This window comes from Helianthus annuus, chromosome 2 (genome assembly GCF_002127325.2).
Source record: "Helianthus annuus cultivar XRQ/B chromosome 2, HanXRQr2.0-SUNRISE, whole genome shotgun sequence".
Classification (NCBI taxonomy): domain Eukaryota; kingdom Viridiplantae; phylum Streptophyta; class Magnoliopsida; order Asterales; family Asteraceae; genus Helianthus; species Helianthus annuus.
Window position 1 is genome coordinate 161,705,410 of NC_035434.2, and position 16,201 is coordinate 161,721,610.

Sequence of the window (16,201 nt, forward strand, 5' to 3'; positions counted from 1 at the left end):
GAATAGAAACTCGACCCTTGCAATTGATCGAATAAGTCATCGATGCATGGAAGAGGATAACGATTCTTCACGGTCACCTTGTTAAGCTCGCGATAGTCAATACACCTCCTGAAAGTACCATCTTTCTTCTTTACGAACAAGACTGGAGCTCCCCAGGGCGAAGAGCTAGGACGTACAAAACCCTTTTCCAAGAGCTCTTGTAGTTGCGTAGACAGTTCTTCGAGTTCTGATGGAGCTAGACGATATGGTGCTCGAGCTATGGGCGCTGCTCTAGGAGCTAGCTCGATTTGAAACTCGACCTGACGATGAGGCGGAAGTCCAGACAATTCCTCAGGAAATACCTCAGGAACGTTGCGTACAATAGGAATGTCTTCAATTCTCTTCTCTTCCGTTGATGTGTCAGTAACGAGTGCTAAAATGGCAGTGTGGCCCTTTCGCAAACACTTCTGGGCCTTAAGGAAAGAGATGATGCCTTCGACAGCACCACTCTTGTCGCCACGAATCACGAGAGGTTTTTCACCAGAACGAGGAATGCGGACGATTTTCTCCTTACAAACAATCTCCGCTCGATGATGAGATAGCCAATCCATCCCAATAACGACGTCGAAACTACCCAGTGTGATAGGAATAAGATCGATAGAGAAAGTCTGACCAGCTAAGACGAGGTTACAACCTTTAACTACGTGTGTGGCTTCTAGACTTTTACCGTTAGCTAGTTATACCGTGTGTTTGGTGTTCAGAAGTGTTGGAGTGCGCTTAAGCATTTGGCTAACTTTTACGGACACATAACTAGTATCGGCACCCGAATCGAACAAAACAGTAACAAAGAAGTCGTCCAGAAGAAACTTACCCATCACAACGTTGGGATCGTTCCTTGCTTCTCCCTGACCAATCACGAACACACGACCTTGGGCGCCATTTCCATTATTGTTACCTCCATTGTTGCCTCCGTTGTTGTTTCCATTGTGGTTCCCGTTTCTTTGGGTATTGTTCTGGTTTTGGTTCAGCTGGGGGCAGTTCCTCTTAAAGTGGCCCTCAGCGCCACACTGAAAGCATCCTTTATTGCCCTGCTGATGCTGCTGTTGGTGGTTCTGCGGAGCTTGTTGCTGTTGTTGGCGATTCTGATTCACAGGACGTGGGCTCCTGCAATCCTTTGCTTCATGACCCAGCTTGTGACACCTCTGACAACGACCCTTGTTGCACTGGCCGCTGTGGTGCAGATTACATCGATTGCACTTAGGGTGATTTCCCTTGTACCCACCCTGACCTTGATTTCCAGATGACTGCTGACTGGGGCTCTTGTACTCATCTGTCTTTCGCTGCTGAGATTGAGCTGAAGTAGAACCCTTGCCCAAATTTCCATCCCACTTGCGCTTATTGTCGTTGGGAGCATCAGAAGTAGTGGCGCTAATACGTTTGGGCAGCTTGTTCTGCTCAACCGCCTGATCAGTGAGACGATGAGCCAACTTGACGATTTGATGTATAGTGCCAAGGTTAGCTGAGGTTACGTGGCTTTGAATTTCCGGCACCAAGCCCTTAAGGTACAGCTCAATGCGTTTGTAGGGAGGGTCCACCATAGTAGGACACAGGATGGCCAGTTCGTTTGACCTCTTAGTATACGCCTCAATCTCAGACCCCGTCATCTTCAGGTTGAAAAATTCCACCTCTAGCTTGTGGATGTCGTCACGACTGCAATACTCTTCTCTAATCAGTTCCTTGAAGCCGTTCCATGGGGTGGCATTAGCAACCGCCAACCCAAGCAATTGGACCTATGCTTTCCACCAGGTTAACGCAGCTCCTTCGAGTGTTCCAGTAGCATACTTCACCTTACGATCTTCCGGGCAATCACACATCTCGAAAACAGACTCGAGCTTCTCGAACCAGTGAAGAAGGCCTACAGCACCTTCTGTGCCGCTGAAAGTGCTTGGTCGGCAATCCATGAAGGTTTTGAACGTACACACAGGAGGCTGAGCATGTTGACCTATGGTGCGAGAATAAATGACAAGGTTAGGCACGAGGGTTGATTTGCGAAGGTGGGATCTAAACGTTCTAAGATAGGTCGGAGTAGCAGGTTATACCTCCTGCAGGAACAGCTGCGAGTGCCTCAGCAACTCGTTCGTTGATCAGAGCCGTCAACTGGGCTTGAGTGAGGTTGATACGTCCTCCGCGTCCGCTCATGATCTTCATCACGAAGCAACGTAAGTGAGAAAAGTGTCGTGAAAGTGCGTAAGTGTGGGACGACAGTAGAGAGTAAGCACACAAGGTTCAAGTAGAAGTTATCACGTTAACTAATGCACAGTGTGAGCTATCTAACCGACAATATAACATAAATCATACCACTTATGGTGTCGAGTCTTGCACGTGGAGCGAAGCGTCGTTGTGGATCGTTAAATACTGTACAGGTTATAGTCTGGTTTTATCAAAAATCTTTTCCCATTTTAAAACCAAGTTCACTATAACTAATGGCTCTGATACCAATCTGTCACACCCCCAAAATCCACCATGCGGAGTACCACCGCTTGGAGGCGTGACGTGACCAGGATCGAGCCACCAATCATATTGAACAATGTATTTAAGTAAATAAAACCAACCACAATACAACTGGTGACCAAAAGCCAGTTAACAAAGTTTTAAATTTAAACAGCGGAAGCATAATACGTGATACCAGAATATAAGTTCATAGTCCACGGTTCATAAGTTTAAAGTCCAAAACGTAGGTTTAATAAGTTCATAAAGTTTATTTATTAAATACGGGACATATCAGTTCGCATCCCACAACGACCACCTCCATATTCAAGCTCCAAGCATTTAACGACCTGTAAGGCATGTAACAACGAGTCAACAACAAAGTTGAGTGAGTTCACGTTTGGTTGTTTAGTTTTAAGTTGTTTTCCGAAAACGTGGTTTGTCTTTCGTTGGCGTAATTGCCGTGGGGGTTACCCCGTAGTTGAAAGTAAGATTAACCAGTTCATTCTTTATTACCCAAACCATTTCCATGATTAGTGGGGGCTTCCCCATGTGAACCACTAGACTGTACCATATCGACTACTACGCAAATAAGTTGTGCCCTACATCAGTGTCTATCATCACTGACGGTTTGCCATAGTCCATTAGTACACGCCCGTCCGACTGGCACGGTGTGAGGTTTGTTAAACCTAATAGCGCTATTAACTAATGACCCGCTCGCCATTGGCCTCGGCGATTAAGTCGATATAAAAATGAGGGACTTATGATAGAGTTTTGTCTAGTAAGTTTTAAAGTTGTTGTCCTACCCAAGGAGGACGAACGTACGTAGTTCTACCCAAGGAGAATACGCAGGAATAATATTGGCATCCTACCCAAGGAGGATGGCCGTACATATCCTACCCAAGGAGGATATGTAGATTCAATTTTTAAGTTCTTTAACCCATTCCCAAACCACCGGGAATCCCATGCCTTAGAAAGTGTGCGAACTCACCTTGGTTTGCTCGGTTAGATTCTCAATATAGCTAACAGTCAACGTCGGTCAATCACGTCCTAATATAATTTACCAGTTAGTCATTTAGTGGCTTTCAAATAGAACACAAAGTTCCTACACGTATCTATCACACAACATGCATTGTTTTAACGGTTTATGCCCCTCTAAGTTTCCCATCTATTCCCCACTCAAAATCAAACATACGATAATGCACATAACATATATACCATGTTAGATCATTCACGGATAGCATACTCGACATTTAGACACGCAAGTCACAACTTGTATCAATTCAGCATTAATATTCAAAACCGGCTGTTTTCGGACGTTTTAATAAAATAGTTAAATTATTCCAAAAATTCCCAAATTTTTACAAGATGTCTTAAACGTTCCATGTTTTATTGTGTAAAAATATCGGGGTCCGGTTCACTACCAATATTTTATAAAAAATCATATACCGGACTGAACTCAGATTTATGAATTTCTGACCACAGTCCACGGAACAATTTATTAAAAATTCATCGAGTGTCCGATTTACGAAATTCCAGTGGGGTAATTACACATGCATCGGTTGTCATCTACTGTACAAATTTCATGGTCCGATTCATCACAAAACTCAGGTTATGACTGAAAGTACGACACCCATTTATTGCTGTCAAAATCCAGCTTAAGTTACTGTTACAAATTAATACTTTAAAAATAGTAAACGGAGTCCAAAAATTACGATTCCGGTGCCATTAGAACCGTATTTCCTAATATCACATTTTAGAGTCAAAATATCAGTTTTTCGTTAGGTTTATGACCTGTTTACAGCCAACTGAAGTTGGCTGTAAAACTTGGACAGATTCTGATTTTTAGTGTTTAACCTTCTAAATCGTGTTCGATCGTTACCGTTAACAAGTTTAGTATTCACAACAACATCAAACATTAATATTATCCAGCAACACATCAGATAATCAACCAATAATCATAATCACACAAGATCTACATGCTTTACACTAATATTCATCCATTAACCACCTTGTTCATCATTTTAGTAGACTTTTAGATTTTGATCTTGTATGTTCACAATTTTTAACCGACTAATCTCTTATTAACCACATCAAACATGAACAAGAAGTTGATTAGAAGCACTTACAACTAGCACAAGGCTAGGGAAGAAACTATGCGAAAAAGAGGTGGATAAAAGCAAGATAGAGAGGTCCTTCGCCTTCCGTTAGCTCCAAGACTCCTTATGCGTGACCCGTAACACTTGTATAACTTTGGAATGAGGAGATCAAGAGCCGAAAATGGTGGTGTGTTCAAGGGGGGTCTCGGCCGTGAGCTAGGGAGGAGAGGAGAGAAAGAGAGTTTTGGTGGAATGGTGGTATTTATAAGATCTTCCATATAGCATATTCCTAGCATATTCCAAGCATATTCCTAGCATATTGCTAGCATATTCCTAGCATATTCCTAGCATATTCCTAGCATATTCCTTAGGATATTCCTTAGCATATTCCTTAGCATATTCCTTAGCATATTCCTTAGAATATTCCTTAGCATATTCCTAGCATATTCCTAGCATATTCCTTAGGATATTCCTTAGCATATTCCTTAGCATATTAACAAATACGTGTGAGCATAACACAGATATCAGAAAGCAGTTAAGTAATTCCATACAGTCGTCAGACACTTTAATTATCATTAATAATTTGTACGGAATACATGTGATTTTGAGGGTTGTCACATTCTCCCCCTGTTAAGAGAATTTCGTCTCGAAATTTAGTGCGTGGTTACTGAGGAAGCTAGTTAAGTTGCGTTGTTTTCCTGATTTTCCTGGGGTGTCACATCATCCCCCCGTTGATTTGGAATTTCGTCCCAAAATTCTGCGGTAGCTCAGTCTCAGTAGTGGTTGCATTTTTCTTAAACCGCTGGGGATACTTGAGTTTCATTTGGTCTTCTCGTTCCCAGGTATACTCTGGGCCACGACGGGAATTCCAACGAACTCGGACGAGAGGTATTCTAGTGTGCTTGAGAATCTTAACGTCTTGATCCGTAATTTCTACTGGTTCCTCGACGAATCGCAGCTGGTCGTCGATAGTGAGCTCCTTGAGAGGAACTATGAGGGTCTCATCTGACAGACACTTCTTCAGATTTGACACATGGAAAACATTGTGAACTCCGCTGAGTTCTTCAGGTAGATTCAGCCTGTAAGCGACTTTGCCAATTCTCTCAACGATCTCGAACGGTCCGACATAACGCGGGTTGAGTTTGCCTCGTTTGCCAAAGCGAACTACACCTTTCCAAGGTGAGACTATGAGCAGCACTCGATCCCCAACCTGGAACTCGAGTGGCTTTCTTCGCTTATCGGCGTAGCTCTTCTGACGGTCACGGGCTGCCGCCATGCGTTGTCGTATCTGAGCAATCTTCTCGGTTGTATCTACTACGAGTTCTGGACCAGTGATTTGGCTGTCACCAACTTCTGCCCAACAGAGAGGTGATCGGCACTTGCGTCCATACAATGCCTCGAACGGAGCGGCCTGGATGCTGGTGTGGTAACTGTTGTTATATGAAAACTCCACTAGCGGGAGGTGTTTTTCCCAGCCATTGCCGAAGTCGATTACGCATGCCCTAAGCATGTCTTCGAGGGTTTGGATGGTGCGTTCAGATTGCCCATCCGTCTGTGGATGATAAGCGGTGCTCATATCTAAACGTGAGCCAAAAGACCTATGCATAGCTTGCCACAGTTCAGAGGTGAAACGCGCGTCACGATCAGAAATGATGGAGGTTGGCACTCCGTGCCTTGATACCACTTCTTTTAGGTAGATGTCTGCTAGAGTAGAAAACTTATCCGTTTCTTTGATAGGCAGAAAATGTGCAGATTTGGTCAGTCGATCCACGATACCCAAATGGTATCATTTCCGCGTTGAGATCTGGGCAGACCAGTAACGAAATCCATGGAAATTTGCTCCCATTTCCATTTAGGTATCTCTGGTTGTTGTAATGGGCCTGATGGTTTCTGGTATTCGACCTTGACCCTGGCACAAGTCAAGCATTTACCGACGTAGGTTGCTATGCTGGCTTTCATACCAGGCCACCAGTATGTAGTCTTGAGATCATGGTACATCTTGTCCGAACCAGGATGTACTGAGTAACGAGACTTATGCGCTTCATCCATCACCAGCTCGCGTAGGTCTCCATACAGTGGAACCCATATGCGTCCGTTAACATGGTAGGCGCCGTTTTCTTTTTGTTCCAGTCGTTGCCTCGATCCTCGTAAGGACTCAGCCCTGATGTTCTCTGCCTTCAATGCTTCAACTTGAGCATCGTGAATCTGAGCGGGAAGGTTAGATTGGATGGTAAGCTGTAACGCACGTACACGCCTAGGTATAGTATCCTTTCGACTGAGGGCGTCAGCCACAACATTGGCCTTGCCCGGATGATACTTGATCGTGCATTCGTAGTCATTCAAGAGTTCGACCCATCGACGTTGACGCATGTTTAACTCCTTTTGCTTGAAGATATGCTCGAGACTCCTGTGATCGGTGTAAATGGTGCACTTGGTATCGTACAGGTAATGTCTCCATATCTTAAGCGCGAAAACAACTGCTCCCAATTCCAGATCGTGAGTAGTGTAGTTCCTTTCGTGAACTTTAAGTTGGCGTGATGCGTAGGCAATGACCTTGTCACGTTGCATCAACACACAACCAAGGCCTTGGATGGAAGCATCGCAGTAAACCACAAAATCGTCTGTGCCTTCAGGCAATGAGAGGATAGGCGCGCTACAAAGTCTATCCTTCAAGTGCTGAAATGCGGACTCCTGTGCATCACCCCAAGGATAGGTGACACCCTTCTGAGTCAGTGAAGTGAGAGGTTGCGCAATCTTGGAGAAATCTTTGATAAACCTTCTGTAATATCCAGCCAGACCTAAGAATTGGCGGATCTCTGTTGGTGTGCGGGGTGCAGGCCAGTTCTTGATCGAGTCAACCTTGGATGGATCAACATGAATCCCATCCTTGTTTACCACATGGCCCAGAAAATGGACTTCGCGAAGCCAGAAGTCACATTTCGAAAACTTGGCATACAGCTGCTCTTTACGAAGTAGTTCCAGAATAAGTCTCAGGTGTTGCTCGTGTTCCTCCTGACTCTTAGAATAGATCAGGATGTCGTCGATGAACACAATAACGAACTTATCTAGGTAAGGCTGGCACACTCGGTTCATGAGATCCATGAAGACCGCTGGTGCATTCGTCAATCCGAAAGGCATAACCAGAACGAGTTCTGAATGCTGTTTTGGAGACGTCCTCCTCTCGGACTCTCAGCTGATTGTAGCCTGACCTTAGGTCAATCTTAGAATAGAAACTCGACCCTTGCAATTGATCGAATAAGTCATCATTGCGTGGAAGAGGATAACGATTCTTCACGGTCACCTTGTTAAGCTCGCGATAGTCAATACACCTCCTGAAAGTACCATCTTTCTTCTTTACGAACAAGACTGGAGCTCCCCAGCGCGAAGAGCTAGGACGTATAAAACCCTTTTCCAAGAGCTCTTGTAGTTGCGTAGACAGTTCTTCGAGTTCTGATGGAGCTAGACGATATGGTGCTCGAGCTATGGGCGCTGCTCTAGGAGCTAGCTCGATTTGAAACTCGACCTGACGATGAGGCAGAAGTCCAGGCAATTCCTCAGGAAATACCTCAGGAACGTTGCATACAATAGGAATGTCTTCAATTCTCTTCTCTTCCGTTGATGTGTCAGTAACGAGTGCTAAAATGGCAGTGTGGCCCTTTCGCAAACACTTCTGGGCCTTAAGGAAAGAGATGATGCCTTCGACAGCACCACTCTTGTCGCCACGAATCACGAGAGGTTTTTCACCAGAACGAGGAATGCGGACGATTTTCTCCTTACAAACAATCTCCGCTCGATGATGAGATAGCCAATCCATCCCAATAACGACGTCGAAACTACCCAGTGTGATAGGAATAAGATCGATAGAGAAAGTCTGACCAGCTAAGACGAGGTTACAACCTTTAACTACGTGTGTGGCTTCTAGACTTTTACCGTTAGCTAGTTCTACCGTGTGTTTGGTGTTCAGAAGTGTTGGAGTGCGCTTAAGCATTTGGCTAACTTTTACGGACACATAACTAGTATCGGCACCCGAATCGAACAAAACAGTAACAAAGAAGTCGTCCAGAAGAAACTTACCCATCACAACGTTGGGATCGTTCCAAGCATATTCCTAGCATATTCCTAGCATATTCCTAGCATATTCCTTAGCATATTCCTTAGCATATTCCTTAGCATATTCCTTAGCATATTCCTTAGCATATTCCTTAGCATATTCCTAGCATATTGTCACACCCCAACCGATGGCGGAAACATCGGGATGAGACGAAGTGTGTAGATTGCTCAAAACGTCATAACACTATGTGACAATAATTAATTTAAATTCAAATTTCATTTCAAAACTAAATGTCATACATAATTCAAAAGGAAATAACAACTTTGTTTCGTAACATAACATAACATAACAAACAAAATGATAGATTAATCTAGGTGTGTATCTAGTCCACCCTAAACTTGTTTCATGAATCATCCATACTTCAAAAATCAACCTGCAACATGTATTAAAATAGAGTTTCAATGCAAAAGCAAAGAGCGAGTATACAAGTTTGTTTACATAGCATAGTAGAATAAAAACTCATATCCAACATGAACATAACAAAATAGTTTCAACGTGCTAGTTTACGTAGTCCAAGTGATAGCCCAAGTTTCCCAATGCGTTTAAAGTACCTAACCCAAAGTTTAACGGGAGGTATATATGTCTCCTCCTAACAGTACCCCAAAGACTAACGGGGAGGTGCATTACTCCTATAGCGCTACTATTGTTAAGGCGGAACTACACACAAGAATTAAACGTTCACATTGCACAAAAAGTCTCAAGATTCACAAGTTTCATGTTTCATGTTTAAATGGATAGAGTAAGTTTCAAATAAGTTTCAAGTGTCGTGTGCGTTTAATATAGAATACATGTTGCACCCAAAGTGTTAAAAGTAGAAATGGGTTCGAGTATTCTCACGGTTTACAAGTGGTGACTTGAAGTTCCGAGAGCAAGTTCGTAGATGAGTTAGTTTGGAGCACCTTGTCCTTCTACACAAGGAAACGTAGGTGTGTGAGTTTGGCGTATACGGAAGATTATAGATTCGGAGTTTAAAATATAAAGAAAGTAACATAGGTGAAAATAATCATCTTGTACACATAACTCTTGTTCTTGACACTATTGAAACTCAAAAGAGTTGGTATGATTTCATGGATTCTAAGATCCATTAGAGTCGTAACAAGGGCATGGTCATAGATGATGTAACGTCCACTTAACAAATAACTATTAAGTCATCATCAAGTCTTAGTTACTTAGATGTATACGTATAGAATAACTTAGATATTATATAGTTTTACAAGTCTTAAGATTCAAGCATGAGGTAGGAGATTAATGTCTCCATTTAGGTACCTCTTTGTGTCATAGAATACATACATGAGGTAGGAAGAACAAGCTTCCATTTAGGCACCTCTATTGTTCACCACTACACTTGTTGTTATAAACGACAAGGAGGGTCATGAACATACAAGTATCAAGGTATAAACAACAACTAATCTATAGTAAAACATCAAGTAATGAGTGGATTCTTATGAAGGATAGCCCAAGCTAATCCAACCATCACACATACATCAAGCTTCACACTTGAACACTACTTGTGGGTAAAACCCTAATTAAAACAGAAAGTTTATGAGGTTTTAACCTCTGATTTAGATGTCTCAACCATGTTTTTAAGCTTAACCAACCATGAGAGGGGTTGTAAGCATTAGGACATTGGTTTGAGATGTGTTTCACACAAGTTAGATGAAGTTTGCATAAGTTTGAAACAAAACAGAAAGTTTTAGTCCATTTTAGGGCAAATCCAAGCCTGATTCTTCCAAGGAAAAACCAAGGATTCAAACCCAAGGAAATAACAAAGCAATAGGAAGAAGAACCAAGTGATTTGGTTGAGAAATGAGCAAGTTACACTCACTTTTGTAAGTCTTCACGAATCTGTCCAAAACTCAGATTCTCAGCTGATTAGAGAGTAGTTTAGTGAAGATTAGAGAGTTGTGAAAGTGTCAAATGGGTTGGAGAAGGTGGGTATTTATAATGGAGGAGTTAGAAGGTGATTGGAGGTGATTAGAGGTGGATTAAAGGTGATTGGGTGGTTTAGGTTAATGGGATTTCGTGCACAAAGCTGGAAGAAAACACAATCTGCCGAAACAAGGGCCTCGCGTGACGCGAGGGACCTAGGCGTTACGCGGCGGGTATGGTCTCCCATCTTTCGTTTTGTGACACTTTAGTCCCTGAAGTTTGTTTTTAATCCCTTTTGGTGCAAACTTGAGAGTTTAGGGACTTGTTTGATATAAAAGCATAGTATAAGGTGTAGTTAAGCATGATGATCATAACCAAAGTATATTTAAGCGTAAAAGAGTCATATTCAAGTATCGTTCTCGTTCAAAAGACGTTCAATGCATAAGTTTAGATAAATTACAAGTTTCGCACATAGTTTCCAAGAATCACGATTAAACATAGACTGATTCACCAAATCGAACATACGAGTATACATAGAATGCGTTTAACATAGATGTAACAAAATATAAGCTTCATTAATGATCCAAGTCTCGATTTGATAAAGATTACAAGGAAAGAAACGATTACAAGAATACAAAGTTTCCAAAAATAGAATTACGAATCAAACTTCCTATAAATGGAAAGTACAAAATAGCCGGGCGTTACAGTCTCCCCTCCTTTAGGAAATTTCGTCCCGAAATTTAGGAAGACGTAGGGAAAAGATGAGGATACTTTGACTTCATATCCTTTTTGAGTTCCCATGTAAATTCAGCGCCACGTTTTCCTTCCCATCTAACTTTGACGATAGGAATCTTGCTGCGCCTTAATAGCTTGACTTCTTGCTCAACGATTTCCACTGGTTTTTCCACAAAATGCATAGTATCGTTGATTTAAAGATCTTCGAGAGGAACTTGAAGTCCTTCATTAGCAAGACATCTCTTTAGGTTCGAGACGTGGAACGTTGGATGAACGTTGCTGAGCTCTTGGGGTAAGTCGAGTCGATAAGCCACCTTACCAATCCTTTCGAGTATCTTGAAAGGACCGACATAACGAGGGGCAAGTTTTCCCTTTTTACCAAAACGAACCACTCCTTTCCAAGGAGATACTTTGAGTAGGACATGGTCCCCAACGTTGAACTCCATTGGTTTTCGTCCCTTGTCAGCATAGCTCTTTTGACGATTTCGAGCCTTGAGCAGATTGTCACAGATTTGGAGAATCTTATCCGTTGCCTCTTGTATGATCTCAGGGCCAGAAAAATGCTTATCACCAATCTCGTGCCAGCTTAAAGGAGATCGGCATTTGCGACCATACAATGCCTCGAAAGGAGCCATTTGAATACTAGAGTGGTAGCTATTGTTATACGAGAACTCGATCAAAGGTAAATGCACATCCCAACTACCACCAAAGTCGATGACACAAGAACGGAGCATGTCCTCTAGGGTTTGGATAGTACGTTCAGTCTGTCCATCCGTTTGAGGATGGAAGGCCGTACTGAGATTTAAATGAGTACCCATAGCGGACTGAAAAGTTTGCCAGAGACGCGAAGTGAATCGACCATCACGATTAGAAATGATGTCGAGAGGAACACCATGATGGCGTATGACTTCATTGGTATAGATACGAGCAAGTCGTTCAACCTTGAAATCCTCACGAATGGGAATGAATTGTGCGGACTTGGTCAAACGATCAATGACCACCCAAATACTATCGTAACCAGCAGGTGTACGAGGAAGTTTAGTTATGAAGTCCATCGCAATGCTATCCCATTTCCAAACAGGGATCTCAGGTTGTTCGAGTAGGCCAGAAGGTCGTTGATGCTTGGCTTTGACTTTCGAACAGGTAAGACACTTGGAAACGTACACAGCAATGTCTCTCTTCATACCAGGCCACCAATAGGATGTACGTAGATTATGGTACATCTTGTCGGCGCCAGGATGGATTGAGTACCTAGATTTGTGTGCTTCGTTCATGATAAGGTCACGAAGATTGTCGCGATCTGGGATCCAGACGCGATCACAACAATAGAGAAGACCATCAGGTTTCGAAACGAGTTGACTTTCAGAAGCTCCACGTATTTCTACAGCCATGGAACCTTCATTGATAGACGAGTATTGCACTTCACGAATACGATTGTGAAGATCGCTCGAGATATGAAAACAACGAATGACATCTACGTGAGCTTTACGACTAAGTGCATCGGCCACGACATTCGCCTTACCAGGATGATAGCGAATCTCGCAATCATAGTCATTAAGTAATTCCACCCAACGTCGCTGTCGCATATTGAGTTCTTTTTGGTCAAAGATGTGTTGCAGGCTCTTATGGTCAGTGAAAACCACACACTTAGTACCATATAGGTAGTGTCGCCAAATCTTTAACGCAAAAACAACTGCGCCAAGCTCGAGGTCGTGGGTAGTATAATTTTTCTCATGTATTTTGAGTTGGCGAGAGGCGTAAGCGATGACTTTGTCTCGTTGCATGAGCACACAACCAAGACCACGATTTGATGCATCACAATACACCACGAAATCATCATTCCCATCAGGGAGAGCGAGTATAGGAGCGTTGCAAAGCAAGTCCTTGAGAGTTTGAAAAGATTCCTCTTGCTCAGGACCCCAAGCAAAAGGTTTCTCCTTTTGAGTCAACGAAGTGAGAGGAACGGCGATCTTTGAAAAATTCGAGATGAATCGACGGTAATAACCCGCCAATCCTAAGAAAGAACGGATTTCAGAAGGAGATTTAGGCGCGGTCCAATTCTTCACAGCTTCGATTTTTGAAGGGTCGACATGAATTCCTTTTTCACTAACAACGTGCCCAAGGAATTGAACTTCTTTGATCCAAAACTCGCATTTAGAGAACTTAGCGTATAAACGTTCACTACGCAAGAGTTCGAGTATAAGACGAAGATGACGCTCATGATCGGCTCGAGATTTAGAATAAATGAGGATATCGTCAATAAAGACGATTACGAAGCGATCCAAGTAAGGTTTACAAACACGATTCATGAGGTCCATGAACACAGCGGGTGCGTTGGTTAAGCCAAAAGGCATAACCACGAACTCGTAATGTCCATAGCGAGTACGAAAAGCGGTTTTGGGAACGTCCTCTTCGAGGACTCGAAGTTGATGATAACCAGAACGAAGATCGATTTTGGAGAAACAGGTAGCGCCTTGAAGTTGATCAAATAGGTCGTCGATACGTGGAAGAGGGTAACGATTCTTGACGGTGAGTTTGTTGAGCTCACGATAATCGATACACATGCGGAAGGAACCATCTTTCTTTTTAACGAAGAGCACAGGAGCACCCCAAGGAGAGGTACTTGGACGAATGAAACCCTTCTCGAGGAGTTCTTGAAGTTGCGAAGATAATTCTTGCATCTCGGAAGGTGCAAGACGATAAGGAGCCTTGGCGACAGGAGTTGCGCCAGGTACGAGATCAATACGAAAATCAACGGATCGAGGAGGAGGAGGACCGGGCAAATCTTCAGGGAAGACGTCAGGGAAATCGCGCACCACTGAAACATCACTTAGGCTTTTTCCCTTGCCTTTTTCTTCCACGACGTGGGCTAAAAAGGCAAAGTACTGTTTGCGTAAGTACTTGTTTGCTTGTGTGCAGGACATCAACTTCAGTCCCCTTGAAGGTCGGTCTCCATAAACGTGTAAAACATCACCTGAGGGAAGAGGTAAGCGAACGAATTTCTCGTGACAAGCGATTTCGGCATGATTCTTTTGAAGCCAATCCATGCCTATGATGACGTCGAAACTACCCAGTTGCATGGGTATGAGATCGATAGAGAAAACGTGCTCGTTAAGAATGAGACGACAACCGAGGAGAATAGAATCGACTAGGATAGACTTGCCATTGGCGACTTCAACGGAAAACGACTTAGGTAGCTTAGAGCGTGCACATTTTAACAATGATTCGAATTCTAAGGACACAAAGCTTTTGTCCGCCTTTGATACTGGTGCGGAACGAGACAGGCTTGCGTGTTTCGACCTTAGAGTCGGCGGAAGAGTGAGGAGTTTCGGTTGCGCGAATCTCGGAAATGACCTTTGGGATGACGCGAGCAAATTGATCGGCCATGAAAGCCATCATCTTCTTGGTGGAGCGAGACTTTGACTTCTTAGACGCGTTGGAGAGACGAGAAGACATCTAAGATTTAAAGAACGAAATGAGTGAGACTTGGTCATAATGCTTGTTTATGAAAACGAAATTGATCACATAGCATAAAGAGTCACATAGCATAAAGGTTCAAGTTGATTTTCATAGCATAAAAGTTTAAACGTTTCATATAGCATAGTCATGAATTCCACATAGCATAACACGAATAAACGAAAGCATTGTAAATTTAGTTTGTTCACGAGGGATTATTATTGTTTGTGATTGCGATAACGTGCGAAATGTTTAAAACGACATTTTTGAAATGAACGAACGTTCAAGCATAAAAATCACATATAAATTGAGATACATAAAAGAGAGGCTCAATAAAACATTGGAGTGTTTCGGGTAGAGAAACGTCGACTATTCCAAAGTGGGTCGTAAGTTCTTTCGAATTAGAGATATTGTGCTTTGGCCTATAAGTAAGATACTCTCGTCGAGAAGCGATTAACGGTATCTTACCCTTCCGGTTACTACACATCTCTAAATGATTGAAACATTCGGGACTTTGGCGAGAATAAAAATCAAGGAATGGGACTTAATCGACAAGATGTGGGTTTCACCCCTAACTTGACGATTTCGTACCCTAAATGTGGTTGGTACTCGTCGATCAAAATAGAATTTTGACACTTTGACGAGGGTCCACTAGAGTTGAAATGGAAATTACCATTAAGTTGTGGATGTCACTCCTAGCTTAATGGCAAAATTTCGTGCAAAATAGATTAAAGGTAGAATGAGAGTCCTTTACCAAATTGTGGGTTTCACGCCTATTTTGGTAAATTCTTCTCGTTGGTGTTACAAGAGTATAAAAATAGCATAAGTGTATTAGTGTTAGCCTTAGGAAAGGCACATAAATTTAATCAAAAGTATAGCTAGGAAGCATGCATGGTAGAGTACAAAAGTTTTAAACAACAAATAAGAGGCAAAATTCCTAGAACTATAGATTAGGGCAAAAGCATGGCAATTTTTCCTAATTCCCTATAGTTATGGCTCTGATACCAATCTGTCACACCCCAACCGATGGCGGAAACATCGGGATGAGACGAAGTGTGTAGATTGCTCAAAACGTCATAACACTATGTGACAATAATTAATTTAAATTCAAATTTCATTTCAAAACTAAATGTCATACATAATTCAAAAGGAAATAACAACTTTGTTTCATAACATAACATAACAAACAAAATGATAGATTAATCTAGGTGTGTATCTAGTCCACCCTAAACTTGTTTCATGAATCATCTATACTTCAAAAATCAACCTGCAACATGTATTAAAATAGAGTTTCAATGCAAAAGCAAAGAGCGAGTATACAAGTTTGTTTACATAGCATAGTAGAATAAAAACCCATATCCAACATGAACATAACAAAATAGTTTCAACGTGCTAGTTTACGTAGTCCAAGTGATAGCCCAAGTTTCCCAATGCGTTTAAAGTACCTAACCCAAAGTTTAACGGG